The 15,802-nt window shown below is 40.0% G+C and overlaps 1 protein-coding gene across 1 annotated transcript in view; it reads right to left on the minus strand.

The window, feature by feature from the left end:
- cog5 (component of oligomeric golgi complex 5) overlaps positions 1-15,802 on the minus strand; it is a 565,478-nt gene that overhangs the window by 46,393 nt on the left and 503,283 nt on the right. The gene's annotated exons all lie outside the window — the stretch shown is intronic.

The raw sequence follows: 15,802 nt of genomic DNA on the forward strand, positions 1-15,802 counted from the left end.
CTCAAATCAAGCAATAGTGATGAAGATGCAGACAACAGACATGAATAAATAAGGGTGGAAGAGTAGACAAAGGACACACTTGCTAAAAAGGACACAGTAGTAAAACAAAAAATAAAACTACAAACTTGCACCTGGAGAAAATAAAAAAAAAAGAACGTTCAGCTATACAGCACCTCTGTGTAGCCTAGTGCATTGCACCTTGGGATGTAAAAGTGTGCCTGCCCTGGTCAGCACATAAAGTAAAGAGAGTGTTCAGCAATCAAGATGCAGAGTATAATTTGTTGCTAAAGCAAGGTACATCAGTTTACAAAGGCATTATTCATCCACAATGATCAATGGTACCTGGAGTGGCAGTGGCAGTCAGGTAAGCAGTGGGAGGAGCAGTAGCATGTAAAAACGAACTAACATTTAATTCACAAGATGGTCACACTTTTGCACCCTGTTAAAACACTAAAGTTTTTTTAGGGCAGTGTAGCGTCTCACCTTCTTTTTACTCTTCCTTGTTGGGTCATTATAATCCCATACAAAGTACAGGTTAGAGCCTACCATGAGTTGTGCTGAGCATAAGCATGAGAACCACTAAAACGGCAACTGAATGCCAAGTGTAAACGTCGTTACAGATGGAATCCATATATGAAACACATACAGTGTTCTCAAAAAATTGAGAAAGCACATGTACATAAGTATTCACAGCCTTTGCCATGAAGCTCAAAATTGAGCTCAGGTGCATCCTGTTTCCCCTGATCATCCTTGAGATGTTTCTGCAGCTTAATTGGAGTCCACCTGTGGTAAATTCAGTTGATTGGACCTGATTTTGAAAGGCACACACCTGTCTATATAAGGTCCTACAGTTGACAGTTCATGTCAGAGCACAAGCCAAGCATGAAGTCAAAGGAACTGTCTGTAGACCTCCGAGACAGGATTGTCTCAAGGCACAAATCTGGGGAAGGTTACAGAAAATTTTCTGCTGCTTTGAAGGTCCCAATGAGCACAGTGGCCTGCATCATCCGTAAGTGGAAGAAGTTGGAAACCACCAGGACTCTTCCTAGAGCTGGCCGGCCATCTAAACTGAGCAATCGGGGGAGAAGGGCCTTAGTCAGGGAGGTGACCAAGAACCCGGTGGTCACTCTGTCAGAGCTCCAGAGGTCCTCTGTGGAGAGAGGAGAACCTTCCAGAAGGACAACCATCTCTGCAGCAATCCACCAATCAGGCCTGTATGGTAGAGTGGCCAGACAGAAGCCACTCCTTAGTAAAAGGCACATGGCAGCCCGCCTGGAGTTTGCCAAAAGGCACCTGAAGGACTCTCAGACCATGAGAAACAAAATTCTCTGGTCTGATGAGACAAAGATTGAACTCTTTGGTGTGAATGCCAGGCGTCACGTTTGGAGGAAACCAGGCACCGCTCATCACCAGGCCAATACCATCCCTACAGTGAAGCATGGTGGTGGCAGCATCATGCTGTGGGGATGTAGTCAGGATAAAGGGAAAGATGACTGCAGCAATGTACAGAGACATCCTGGATGAAAACCTGCTCCAGAGCGATCTTGACCTCAGACTGGGGCGACGGTTCATCTTTCAGCAGGACAACGACCCTAAGCACACAGCCAAGATATCAAAGGAGTGGCTTCAGGACAACTCTTTGAATGTCCTTGAGTGGCCCAGCCAGAGCCCAGACTTGAATCCGATTGAACATCTCTGGAGAGATCTTAAAATGGCTGTGCACTGACGCTTCCCATCCAACCTGATGGAGCTTGAGAGGTGCTGCAAAGAGGAATGGGCGAAACTGGCCAAGGATAAGTCTGCCAAGCTTGTGGCATCATATTCAAAAAGACTTGAGGCTGTAATTGCTGCCAAAGGTGCATCGACAAAGTATTGAGCAAAGGCTGTGAATACTTATGTACATGTGATTTCTCAGTTTTTTTATTTTTAATAAATTTGCAAAAACCTCAAGTAAACTTTTTTCAGGTTGTCATTATGGGGTATTGTGTGTAGAATTCTGAGGCAAAAAAATGAATTTAATCCATTTTGGAATAAGGCTGTAACGTAACAAAATGTGGAAAAAGTGATGTGCTGTGAATACTTTCTGGATGCACTGTACAAAAGGCAGTTTCTGAGAAAACTAACAGTCATTATGGGCTGTGAGTAACATGTTTTGAATATTAATAATGCAGCACACAATTAAAATGTTCAAGGACCGGATCCAGACCCTGGGCCTCAAGTTTAACACCCCGGTCTATAAAAATACCTGCCAATGCAACTATTTTTAATTCCTTCCTTGTATTTGCTGTATTTGTTAGCAAGGTAAGACACTTCACCAATTAGGAGTGGGTGATATCCTGTGAATTTATTCTTGAAGTCTTTATTGAACCCACTAACTGACACAAGACTGTGAATTTCAAAGTATGATGAAATCTCTGATTTTCTCCTTATATCAAACATCATATGTACAAGATCCATCCTATCATAATCCATTTTTTTCAGCTCATCTTCTGCTTCTTTTATGTATCTGCATTTGATTTCAGTAATTTTCATTGCCAGTATTTCACAGGAATTAAACTTTTCACAAAAAAGCTGCATTGAAAAATGTGCAAGGCATCTAGCATAAGGCAGCAAACTACTGGCATTTTGGGACATTTTCATACTACTTCATTTATATGTGTGGTAAAAGTAAATGTGTAAAAAAAAATTTGGATTACTGTAAAGTTACAATGGCATAAAATTCTAAATTTGCATAAACGTAGTATATCTGCATAAGGAACATCACTTTTCACAAATACTGTAAATTGTAAATCCAGGCTGAAGACTCACTAGCTTCCATTTAGCATACTCTGAGTAGAGCTGCTGATTAGCTATGCATACTGCATCTCTGTCATTAGTACTAAAATATAAGTAATATGATATTTATAAATTGTTACACTAACCCTCCCCTATTCTGTTTCTCTTCTCAGTATCCTCAAGTGGCACTCAGTGTTACTGCTCAACTGCCAAGTTGTTTGCCTGCCTATTGAAAAGTCATCTCTGATAAGGAAGCACTGGAATCATCAGGTAGAAGGGTCCTTTCATCAGATTGGCTGACCTACCACTGACTCAGCTGTAGAATGGCCAGTATTGCAGGGGCAGTTAGTTGGCTGCGTCTGGTCTGTCTAACTCCTCTACTACAATCTGGCTGTGGTTCTACAATTAGTTGATGGACAGATATTGTTGTTTTTCATTTATGATAATCAGTTTCTACTTTGTTTTTAATGTATTTCAGCATGTATCATTATATGTGATAGTTCTGCATTTTTTTTTTTTGCATTTTGCCTTGAGAGTTGCTGCTTGAACTTGGTGACAGATGTCATGCAAGAACAAAGTAGTTTGTTTCTACTAATGTATTGTATTTCTGAAGCTGCAATGACAGGTTGGCCATCTATCTCTGTGAAGAGGATTACTTGGGTTCTGTTTTGTCCATTGTATTTACCCTTTGTTCTTGGAATGGGGTCTCACTCTGAATTGCCTTTCTCAAGATTTCTTTCATTTACTTCCTTATAAGGTTTTTTTTGGGAGTTTTTTCCTTGTCTTCTTAGAGAGTCAAGGCTGGAGGGCAGTTAAAAAACAAGGCCTGTTAAAGCCCACTAAGATATCCCTAGTGTGATTTTGGATAATACAAGAAATACATTGTTGTTCCCAATGACCACCACATTTTTTGTGAGAAACAAACACTTAAGGATGGCTAGCAGACTAATTTTTCTGTTTGTACTGAAGGTTTTTTTTGTGGTTATGAAAGGTGATTGATGGTGTTTTTTGAAAGGCAACCTTTCTTTCTCCAACAGAAAACATAAAATAATTTTTGTGTGTTTTTAGTAGTTTTTCATAGTTAGATGGTTAGTTGTTTTACTGCTACTCATTTAATTATTAGTATAGTTGAATGTGCTAGGCCAAGGAACATATTTATTTTGATTGTTTAATAAATTTACAGTTAATTACTGGCTACTGATTTGCTGTACCATTATAAATGTAGGAAATATAAAACTAGAAATGATTAATAAACTTAAATCAATAGCAGTGTATTGCTAAATCACATTAGTTTTGTGACCCAGTTTACTGTGAAACTACTGTATGTTTTTTAATTGTAACATACAATAATATGAAACAGTAAAATACTGTGAAAGTAATGCAACTGGCAGCCAGCAATTTACTGCAAATATTATTTTAATGTACAAAATTAACTACATTTCTTGTAAGAAAGCCTTCTCTGCTAATGCTCTGTAAGATTTGTGAAGCTGACCTCTCACCCAATACCTGCATATAAATTAAATTACAGGCTAAAGACCTGCCTCTTATCTGTAGTAGCCTAAGGCATCATAGTAAGCTGTAGAAAAAATGTAATTTTCCTGCACTTAATTCTCTATAGCAACTTGAACTATTGAACGAATAATGTACTATACTGTGACCTCTGCAAATAAGTTTACCACAGTGCTTAACATTTTATTTAAAATCTATTCTCCAGTAGCTAGTGTTGTGTGCAGTTCTGCTCATCACACTACAAACAAGGAGTAAGAGCACTTGATGTTGTGCAGAAAAGAGCAACCAATTGTATTCTTGAACTTAAGGGTCCATCCTACTCTGGACTAGTCTGTTTGAACACCAATAGAGGCAGCTTCAGAAGAAAATAATTTAGGTCTTCAAAAATCCTGAAAAACAACAGTAAAGGTGAATGACTCAGGCACCGTCGGGAGTGGCAGCCTTTCCAGCAGCTCCGTGTACGACTTTATCTTTCTACCTTTTTCTCTATTTTTCTCTATTTCACTGATCACTCCTACCACTTTCTTTTATGTGGACTTGTTCCCTGGACACAATTTACTACTTTTTACTACTTGGACATGGAATTTTACATGCTGAGACTTGTCCATTCAAGTAGTTAACTTCAAGTGCTGAGAACAAATGCCCGCACCGGTGTGGTTCCCTATTTACCTGACGAGGTAAAAAGGCGTTATCGTGGCAGCAGAGCTGGAGCTAAGCTAAAAGCGAAGCGGCTTGCGAGAAAGTGGCGTTTCAAACCTTCTGTGCCTTCTGTGATCCTGGGAAATGTGAACTCACTACCAAATAAGATCGACAAACTGGCCATGCTGGTGAAAAATGTCACGACATACAGAGAATGCAGTTTATTGTGTTTTTGTGAAACGTGGCTATCAACTAACATCTCAGATGCTAATATGGAGCTACCAGGGTTTAGCACAGTTAGAGCGGACAGAGATGCAAATACCTGCGGAAAGCGGAAAGGAGGAGGACTCGCTCTCTATGTCAATACAAGGTGCTGTAACTCTGAACGTGTAAAAGCCAAAGTCCCCACTTGCTGCAGGCACATCGAACTGTTGGCCGTAAGTCTGCGTCCCTATTACTTGCCCAGAGAGTTTGGACACGTCATTGTTGTTATTGTTTACATCCCTCCTCGGGCGGACGTGGAGATAGCGGGTGACATAATCCATTTCGCTGTTGCTAAATTACAAACATAGCAGCACCCTGAGGCACTTGTGCTAATTACTGGAGACTTTAACCATGTGACGCTGGACAAAACATTACCTGCCTTCTCCCAATATGTGGATTGTAAGACCCAGGGAAATAGGACTATTGACCTACTGTATGCAAATGTTAAAGACACAGCACCACCCCGCTGCCTGCGCTTGGGAAAGCAGATCATAACCTGGTTCTGCTTCAGCCTCACTACAAACCAAGAGTGAGGGAGCTACCTACAACCAGGCGCTCATTCAGGAAGTGGTCCCCTGAGGCAGAGCAGGCTCTGAGAGACTGCTTTGGAACTACGGACTGGGATATCCTGCAGGGGTCACATAGTGAGAACACTGAGGAGGTTGTTGACTGCACTACTGATTACATCAACTTCTGTATGGACATTGTAGTTCCAGTAAGAACAGTACGCTGCTATGCTAACAACAAGCCATGGATTACAAGTGACATCAAGGCCCTTTTGAACCAGAAGAAAAGGGCTTTTAAAGGCGGCAGAGATGGGGACTCGAGTCACATGACTTGACTCGAGTCACAATTTTCAGGACTTGAGCCTTGCTTGATTGAAATAAGAAAATGACTTGACTTGACTTTGACTTGAGAGGAAAATGACTTGACTTGACTTTGACTTGAGAGTAAGTGACTTGAGACTTGACTTAAAGTGGAAGACTCGACAATGACTTGAACTTTTAAATATAATTCGTTTAATAAAATAAAATAATTTAATAAAATAATTATGACTCAGCAGCACCATAATTGGCGCCCTTAACGCTGCACAACTCTTAACGTTACCAAGAAGAAGAAGAAGAAGAACGCTGCACAACTCAAACCGTGCCAAACATGGCAGACAATAGTCAAGCTCCTCATATAGTCACGTTTGGCTATAAGGACTTTGAACTAGACCGTACTAACAAAAAAAGATTTGCCAGATGCAGAGAATGCAACACGAGAGTATCAGACACGACAACCACATCAAATTTCATCCGGCACTTCAAAAACCACAAGGAAAGGTAAGAAAGTCGAATTCTTTATAGTCAATTTAATAAAACGATTACTAATTAATTAAATTCATCTTTTCTGTTTGTCATAATTTGGCCTTGGTTGCATGTTTTTTTATCAGAAATGTGATGATCATCTCATAAATAAAACGCTATAACGTTACCAGTGGCGTAGCCACATTTTAATGTTGAGTGCAACTTGAAATGAAAGGGCTTCTTGATATCACATGTAAACTATAATGTCTATATTAAATGTGCGCATTTTCAAGCGTTTGTATGGACTGACTGCGTGTGGTTAGTTGAATGGCAGCTTGTGTAACGCTTATACTGCATGAAAATCTAAGATGAAAGCGTCGGTGCCATCACTTCTCCTTCAATAACTCGTTCAAAACTTTTTGGTCATACAGACAAGAATAATTTCATCGTTCGAATCGGTTACGTTAAGTGTCTATAATTTTTTTGTGTACACTCACAATAACAACAAAATGTTGTGGGCTGTATAACAATGAAACCAGTTCAAATAGAAAACAAATATATCAGATTATATATTATGTATGAAACGTGTATATTGCGCGTCCACCGCAGAGATGACGATTAAGCTTCATAACTTCATCACTGGGCTATATTAACATACGTTATATTTATATTCTGCTGAAATGAAAAAGATCCGTTCATTTTAATTAACGAGATTCATCACTAACATTAGATTAAAAAGAGTGGATAAATCCCCTACTGTGCCTTATAATGGACAGCATAAGTATTAAAGCATCATATATAAAACATTTCCTCGATCATTAAGAAATTGTTTTTTTGAGGAAAACATTTCAGGATTTCTCTCTATATAATGGATATGTATGGCACCCCGAAGTTTGAATTTCCAAAATGCAGTTTAAATGCAGCTTCAGAAGACTCTAAACGATTCCACTCGAGGAGGAGGAGTCTTATCTAGCGAAACAATCGGTTATTTTCTAAACAAATGGACAATTTATATACTTTTTAACCTCAAATGCTGGTCTTCTGTTGTCTCTGCGCAGTGTGATTCGGGTAAATACAGTCTTAGATTGCAGCAAAAGTGCAGACACAGTATTTACACAGTTAACATGTATAGAAGCTCAAATGCCCTTTACAAAAAAAGGTAAAAACAGCATTGCAGGATGTTTTTGACATTAAAGATATAAAAGAGATTGTTGTTTGATTGTATATAAATTGTCAATTTGTTTGGAAAATAACCAATCATTTCGGGCTTTCTGAAGCTGCATTTAAACTGCATTTTGGAAGTTCAAACTTCGGGGCGCCATACATATCCATTATATATAGACAGAAATCCTGAAATGTTTTCCTCAAAACAAAAAAAAAAAAATTTCTTTATGACTGAGGAAAGAAAGACATGAACATATAGGATGACAAGGGGGTGAGTACATTATCTGTACATTGTTGTCAAAGTAAACTAATCCTTTCAGATTGAATTGCATTATACATTTTAGACTGGATTTCTTAGTTTTAAACATTTTGTGTAAGCAACACAATTTTATTTTCAGATATTAATGTAGCACAGATATGCATATAATTTAAATATAGCAATGCAAATAAGATACATAATATATGTACTGTATATAAGTTCATCTTTTCTGTAAAAATGTTTCTGTGCAAAAATAAACGTATCGAAAATTTAACCTCTGTTTGTTTTAGTACTGCAACTTGACTTGACTTGGCTTGAAACTTATCAGGACTCGACTTGACTTGCTTAGGGTGAACCCTTGACTTGACTTGCTTGATTTGTCTTAACTGTGACTTGAGACTTGACTCGAGACTTGATGGTTAACACTTGAAACTTGCTTGGACTTGATCATATGCGACTTGTCCCCATCTCTGAAAGGCGGTGATCAGCATGAGCTCAAGCGCGTGCAGAAGGAAATCCAATTCCAGCTCAGGGCGGCGAAGGAGCAGTACACGAGAAAGCTGGAGCAGAAGTTGCAGAATAACAGCATGAAGGAAGTGTAGGATGGGATGAAGATCATCAATGGCTACAGCTCGAAGTAGGGTGCCACCAACGAGAGAGACATGGAGAGAACAAACCAAATGAACAACTTCTTTAACAGGTTTGACCACCCTTGGAATACTGCACCCTCCACCCATCCTTCTGCTGATGCCAGCATAGGATAGGAGAGACATTCCCACCCACAATTACAGCAGCCCAGGTGAGCAGAGAGCTGAGGAGACTTCGTGCCAGCAAAACAGTGGGTCCAGATGGAGTATCGCCACAACTGCTGAAGGCCTGTAGGCTGGAACTCGGGAGTCCTCTACACTGCATCTTCAACCTGAGCCTGGAACAGGGGAGAGTCCCGAGGCTTTGGAAAACATCTTGCATCATCCCAGTCCCAAAGGTATCACGTCCTAGTGAGCTGAATGATTTCCGGCCTGTTGCCCTGACGTCACATGTGATGAAGACCATGCAGCGGCTGTTGCTTCACCACCGGAGGCCAACGGTCCACCATGCCCTCGACCCTCTGCAGTTCGCATACCAGGAGAAGGTGGAAGCGTAGGATGCCATCATCTATATGTTACACCGATCCCTCTTCCACTTGGACAGAGGCAGTGGTGTTGTAAGAGTTATATTTCTGGACTTCTCTAGCGCCTTCAACACCATCCAACCTGCTCCTTAGGGACAAGCTGACAGAGATGGGAATAGATTCATACCTGGTGGCATGGATCATGGACTATCTTACAGACAGACCTCAGTATGTGCGTCTCGGGAACTGCAGGTCTGACAATGTAGTCAGCAACACAGGAGCGCTGCAGGGGACTGTACTTTCTCTGGTCCTGTTCAGCCTATATACATTAATCCCTCCTCGATCACGGGGGTTGCATTCCAGACCCCCCAACGATAGGTGAAAATCCGCGAAGTAGAAACCATATGTTTGTATGGTTATTTTTATATATTTTGAGCCCTTATAAACTTTCCCACATGTTTATAAATATTCCCCGCAGAGTTATACAGCATAATCCCTTTGTATTCTCTTAGATATTAGGTAAGATTCATTGAAATTATATATATATATATAAACACACTGTTTATATACAGTAAAACCTAAATATTATTTTAAAGATATCGAGTGTCTCCGATATCACATATGTTACAGCCATTACGATAGACAGGCCACCAGCAATAAATATGTACAATGCAAGAAAAATAGTATACAGTAAATGTGTGTACAGTGACACTAAACGTATGTACATGTACGAAGTACTGTAAGTAGAAAATTAATTATGGTTACTCACCAACAATGACACGATGGCTTGTCCGATAACAATGAGTTTAATTTTACTGCACAACAAAGGAGAGCGTTACAGCCCTTCTAAAGGAGCCACTTCAGGCGATTGTGTAGAACTGCCATTGTTCTTATTCTGGCAGTCTTCAATCCAAATCCCTAAAGCAGATTCCATCCAGACTACTGCCTTATTACATCCACTTACAACTCGTTTTGCACCCTGGTTAAAAGGGCACTGCGGCCGTAGATCTTACATTCCTTTCCTACTTTTTAAATAAAAATAATCGTAGCCTCCTTGATGCTATAAAGGCATCCTACAGTGGTGTAGCTTTTCCCTTCCTTCAACATATCCAAAACAGTTACCTTTTTGGCAATCGTTAACATCTTCAATTGGCGCTTGGGCACGGTCCCTGAAGCAGTAGCAGATCGTTTTAGAGCCATAATGAAGGGCTTGACCATGCACAAAGATAAACACAAAAGAGCACAAAAGTTAACTCTTTACACAGCGAAACACATTGATGCTGAATGAGCGAGACGAGACTTCCTGGTTAACACTGCATTCAGCACACAGGAACTTAACTGCGTGCTCTGATTGGTTAGCTTCTCAGTCAGGAGAACATAACTGCGTGCTCTGATTGGTTAGCTGTTCAGTCATCCGCCAATAATTTCATACCCTTGTATGAAATCAACTGGGCAAACCAACTGAGGAAGCATGTACAGGAAGTAAAAAGACACATTGTCCGCAGAACCCGTGAAGCAGAGAAAAATCCGCGTTATATATTTAATTATGCTTACATATAAAATCCGCGGTAGAGTGAAGTGAGATATAGCAAGGGATTACTGTACATCAGACTTCCAATACAACTCAGAGACCTGCCACGTGCAAAAGTTCACTGACAACAATGCTATCATGGGCTGCATCAGGATTGGGCAGGAGGAGGAGTATAGGAACCTAATCAAGGACTTTGTTAAATGGTGTGACTCAAACCACTTACACCTGAACACCAGAAAAACCAAGGAGCTGGTGGTGAATTTTAGGCAGCCCAGGCCCTTCCTGGACCCCATGATCATCAGAGGTGACTGTGTGCAGAGGGTACAGACCTATAAATATCTGGGAGTGCAGCTGGATGATAAATTGGACTGGACTGCCAATACTGATGCTCTATGCAAGGGAGGACAGAGCTGACTATACTTCCCTAGAAGACTGGTGTCCTTCAACATCTGCAATAAGATGCTACAGATGTTCTATCAGACTGTTGTGGCGAGTACCCTCTTCTACGCGTTGGTGTGCTGGGGAGGCAGCATAAAGAAGAAGGACGCCTCATGCCTGGACAAATTGGTGAGAAAGGCAGGCTCTATCGTAGGCACGAAGCTGGACAGTTTGACATCCATGGCAGAGCGACGGGCGCTGAGCAGGCTCCTGTCAATCATGGAGAATCCACTGCATCCACTAAACAGTGTCATCTCCAGACAGGGGAGCAGCTTCAGCGACAGACTGCTTTCACTGTCCTGCTCCACTGACAGACTGAGGAGATTGTTCTTCCCCCACACTATGCAGCTCAATTCCACCCGGGAGGGTAAACATTAACATTATACAAAGTTATTGTCTGCTATACCTGCATTTTTATCTCTTTAATTTAATATTGTTTTTTATTAGTATGCTGCTGCTGCTGGAGTATATGAATTTCCCCTTGGGATTAATAAAGTTATCTATCTATCTATCTATCTATCTATCTATCTATCTATCTATATTTCAGTTAAACAGTGAATTATGTACTTAAGTACATACTGTAAGTGGATGTACTTTTAACATGGAATTAACAGATGAAAAAGGTTCGGTTGTTGGACAGCCCAGGCAGAATGCCAAGGAGCAGGTGGGCAGCTAGTCAGCGAAGGTCTCCAGGACGTGACTGTGCTTCTGACCCTGCTTTTGACTTTGTTTATTATAATAGACTATGGAAAACCCCTCATAAGGTTTATATTCTCTGGGGATGCATTGGATTGGAGATTTTGCTTTCCTCACTTCTCTTGTTGACTGGCCATAGTTGAACAATTGATTAATGAACAGCTATTGTTGGGTTACCTTTCTAATATTCAGATTTCCTGTCTATTTAATTAATTTGTTTCTTTATGTGAACTCACTATGTAAACAGTAATTTGTAAAGTTTATACTTGCATTAAAAATGAGAAATAAGAACTTGTCTCAGCAATCTGCAACTGCACTCAGTGAAGAGCACTATAAAATACAAACTGAATTGGACTGAACTGAAAACAATAAGCACTTCTTCAACAGAGAGTCACGGTAAGCTACTCACTCAGCTGAAGGTATTGTGTTGACTTGTGAAACCTCTGGATGGGATATCAGAAAACTTGTGAAATATATCATTAGAAACTTAAAATTCAGAGAAAGACATTCATCTATTTCGAACATATTCAATTAATGGAATAGGCATCTGATATTTCAGTAGCTAGACCAGGGGTGCCCACACTTTTTTGGCTTGCGAGCTACTTTTAAAATGACCAGGTCAAAATGATCCACTTACATTAAAAATGTTATATATACACACACACTCTTTATATATAAAATATATGTTGGCATATCTTGCATAACTAAATAACCCTTATGGCATAGTAACAATTCAATACAATTATGGTCACTACGGTATTTGAACTTAATAATCGTGTGGGAAAAAGCTGACTCGCATAAATAAGTACAGCTGAATAATGCAGTCAAGGAGGTAGCACATTTCCTCATGTTTGGGTACTTTTCCTCTGTGAGTAAGTTCCAAAACTGTCCAAGAGCCCCAGACTTCAGCTGAATGTCATCCTGTAGTGTCAAAATCTCATTCTCCACTGTAGAGGAGTTTTAGTTGAAACAGTGTTGCAGTTTCTGATGCGAGTGAATCATCCTCAACATCTTCCCTAAATGGATAGCACATAAATGTAGCGATTGGCTCAAGTAAAGCAAATTGTTGAAACTGTGTGTCAAAGTCTGACAGACAAATTTCAATCTGCTCTGTGTAGCGTATGCAGTCAAGTTGCGCACATGCCTTCCAGCTCTGATGCTAGGTTTTGGATGTTCCCCAAATCACGCCGCATTTTTCATTTGAAAGCATTAACTGAGTTAATCATCTTGCCCATGGTTTTGTCTTTTCCTTGCAGCTGTAAATTAAGCTCATTTAACATGTTGGTCAGATCAGTAAAAAATGCCAAGTCTAGCAGGCATTGATCGTCATTAAGTTCCTTGTATTCTGCATGTTTAATGACAAGGAGAAACTCCTTTATATCTGGCCAGGGGACTTGAAATTTTCCCCTAGCCATCTGCCTCAACAAAGGCCTCTTATATCATCTCTCCATCTTGGAAGGACTTCTTATGCTTAATGATCGAGTGACTCACCCGGAACAATGCTTCGGTGTCTGCCTTTGCTTTTGAATTCAGCCAAGTGAAAAATGACGGCTGTCCGATTAACTACGATTTTAGTTTCCTCTCCTTTCTCTTTCTCAGATCGCTTTTCGGAAGGAAGTCAGTTTCTTAGTTTTTATGAACAATTCGAAAGTGCCTTTTCACATTTTCCTTCTTTGGAATAGCAATGATTGATTGACAGATCAGACAAATGCACTTTGATTGTGACATTGTGAGAAAAAAATTCCTCTTCCAATTCCACATGTCCAGCCTCCCCTACCAATTTTTTTCATACCCCTTCTTTAGTCGATATAAATTGGAAGGCTAACTGGATCACTTAGATAGCCGGAGTTTTGCAGTAACTCACACATTTCATTGTGGGCGCGGGATGACCCATGTGTTAGAAGAAAAGAGATCTCAGACTGGCTATATGTCAATCAAGTGGCAAATGCCATTGAGAGGATACATGATAGACTAACATCTAAAAAATTTTTTTTGAAAGCAACGGGATCTACCTGCACTAACTTTGCGATCTATCGGTCGATCGTGACCGACATTTTGGGCACCCCTGAGCTAAACTGAACGCATTCCTCTCAGCAAGAAAGAATGCTGAAATATAAAGTAAGTAAGTTACTCAGTGGTATTTATCAAAAAATTATTTTTTAAGCATAAATATATCACTATTGGAACCAGGCACTTATTCATCAACATTCTTCAAGTGGTGAATAGAAAATAGTTCAGGTTTGTTACAGTTCTGTATTCACAGACATATGAACTAAAAGATGTCAAAAAGTAGTTATGAACTATAACTATGCTGCTACATGGAAGTTTTGGAACACTGCTGAAACTCACATAGGTAATGCCCCAGAATGAAACTGATTTAGAGCTACTTGATTACTGAGCTTAAAATGTCATACAAAAAAGGCACATCACCACTGTGTAGTATGCACTTCAGACCATAACTGCACTTTGCCAATGATACCCTTCCTTGAAGTTAGATTACTGGCAAAATTCCATAAATGTATAATAAAATCAATTAACGACTATGTGGCATGCAAATACATACCATGATCTGGAAATGTGTGTAAAGTGATTGGAAAATGTCTATTAAGACCTACAAATATACAGTGGTGTGAAAAACTATTTGCCCCCTTCCTGATTTCTTATTCTTTTGCATGTTTGTCACACAAAATGTTTCTGATCATCAAACACATTTAACCATTAGTCAAATATAACACAAGTAAACACAAAATACAGTTTTCAAATGATGGTTTTTATTATTTAGGGAGAAAAAAAATCCAAACCTACATGGCCCTGTGTGAAAAAGTAATTGCCCCCTTGTTAAAAAATAACCTAACTGTGGTATATCACACCTGAGTTCAATTTCCGTAGCCACCCCCAGGCCTGATTACTGCCACACCTGTTTCAATCAAGAAATCACTTAAATAGGAGCTGCCTGACACAGAGAAGTAGACCAAAAGCACCTCAAAAGCTAGACATAATGCCAAGATCCAAAGAAATTCAGGAACAAATATGAACAGAAGTAATTGAGATCTATCAGTCTGGTAAAGTTTATAAAGCCATTTCTAAAGCTTTGGGACTCCAGCGAACCACAGTGAGAGCCATTATCCACAAATGGGAAAAACATGGAACAGTGGTGAACCTTCCCGGGAGTGGCCGGCTGACCAAAATTACCCCAAGATCGCAGAGACGACTCATCCGAGAGGTCACAGAAGACCCCAGGACAACGTCTAAAGAACTGCAGGCCTCACTTGCCTCAATTAAGGTCAGTGTTCACGACTCCACCATAAGAAAGAGACTGGGGAAAAACGGCCTGCATGGCAGATTTCCAAGATGCAAACCACTGTTAAGCAAAAAGAATATTAGGGCTCGTCTCAATTTTGCTAAGAAACATCTCAATGATTGCCAAGACTTTTGGGAAAATATGTTGTGGACTGATGAGACAAAAGTTGAACTTTTTGGAAGGCAAATGTCCCGTTACATCTGGTGTAAAAGGAACACAGCATTTCAGAAAAAGAACATCATACCAACAGTAAAATATGGTGGTGGTAGTGTGATGGTCTGGGGTTGTTTTGCTGCTTCAGGACCTGGAAGGCTTGCTGTGATAGATGGAACCATGAATTCTACTGTCTACCAAAAAATCCTGAAGGAGAATGTCCGGCCATCTGTTCGTCAACTCAAGCTGTAGCGATCTTGGGTGCTGCAACAGGACAATGACCCAAAACACACCAGCAAATCCACCTCTGAATGGCTGAAGAAAAACAAAATGAAGACTTTGGAGTGGCCTAGTCAAAGTCCTGACCTGAATCCAATTGAGATGCTATGGCATGACCTTAAAAAGATGGTTCATGCTAGAAAACCCTCAAATAAAGCTGAATTACAACAATTCTGCAAAGATGAGTGGGCCAAAATTCCTCCACAGCGTTGTAAAAGACTCACTGTAAGTTATTGCAAATGCATGATTGCAGTTATTGCTGCTAAGGGTGGCCCAACCAGTTATTAGGTTCAGGGGGCAATTACTTTTTCACACAGGGCCATGTAGGTTTGGATTTTTTTTTCTCCCTAAATAATAAAAACCATCATTTAAAAACTGCATTTTGTGTTTACTT

The sequence above is a fragment of the Polypterus senegalus genome, chromosome 8, assembly GCF_016835505.1.
Source record: "Polypterus senegalus isolate Bchr_013 chromosome 8, ASM1683550v1, whole genome shotgun sequence".
Lineage (NCBI taxonomy): Eukaryota > Metazoa > Chordata > Cladistia > Polypteriformes > Polypteridae > Polypterus > Polypterus senegalus.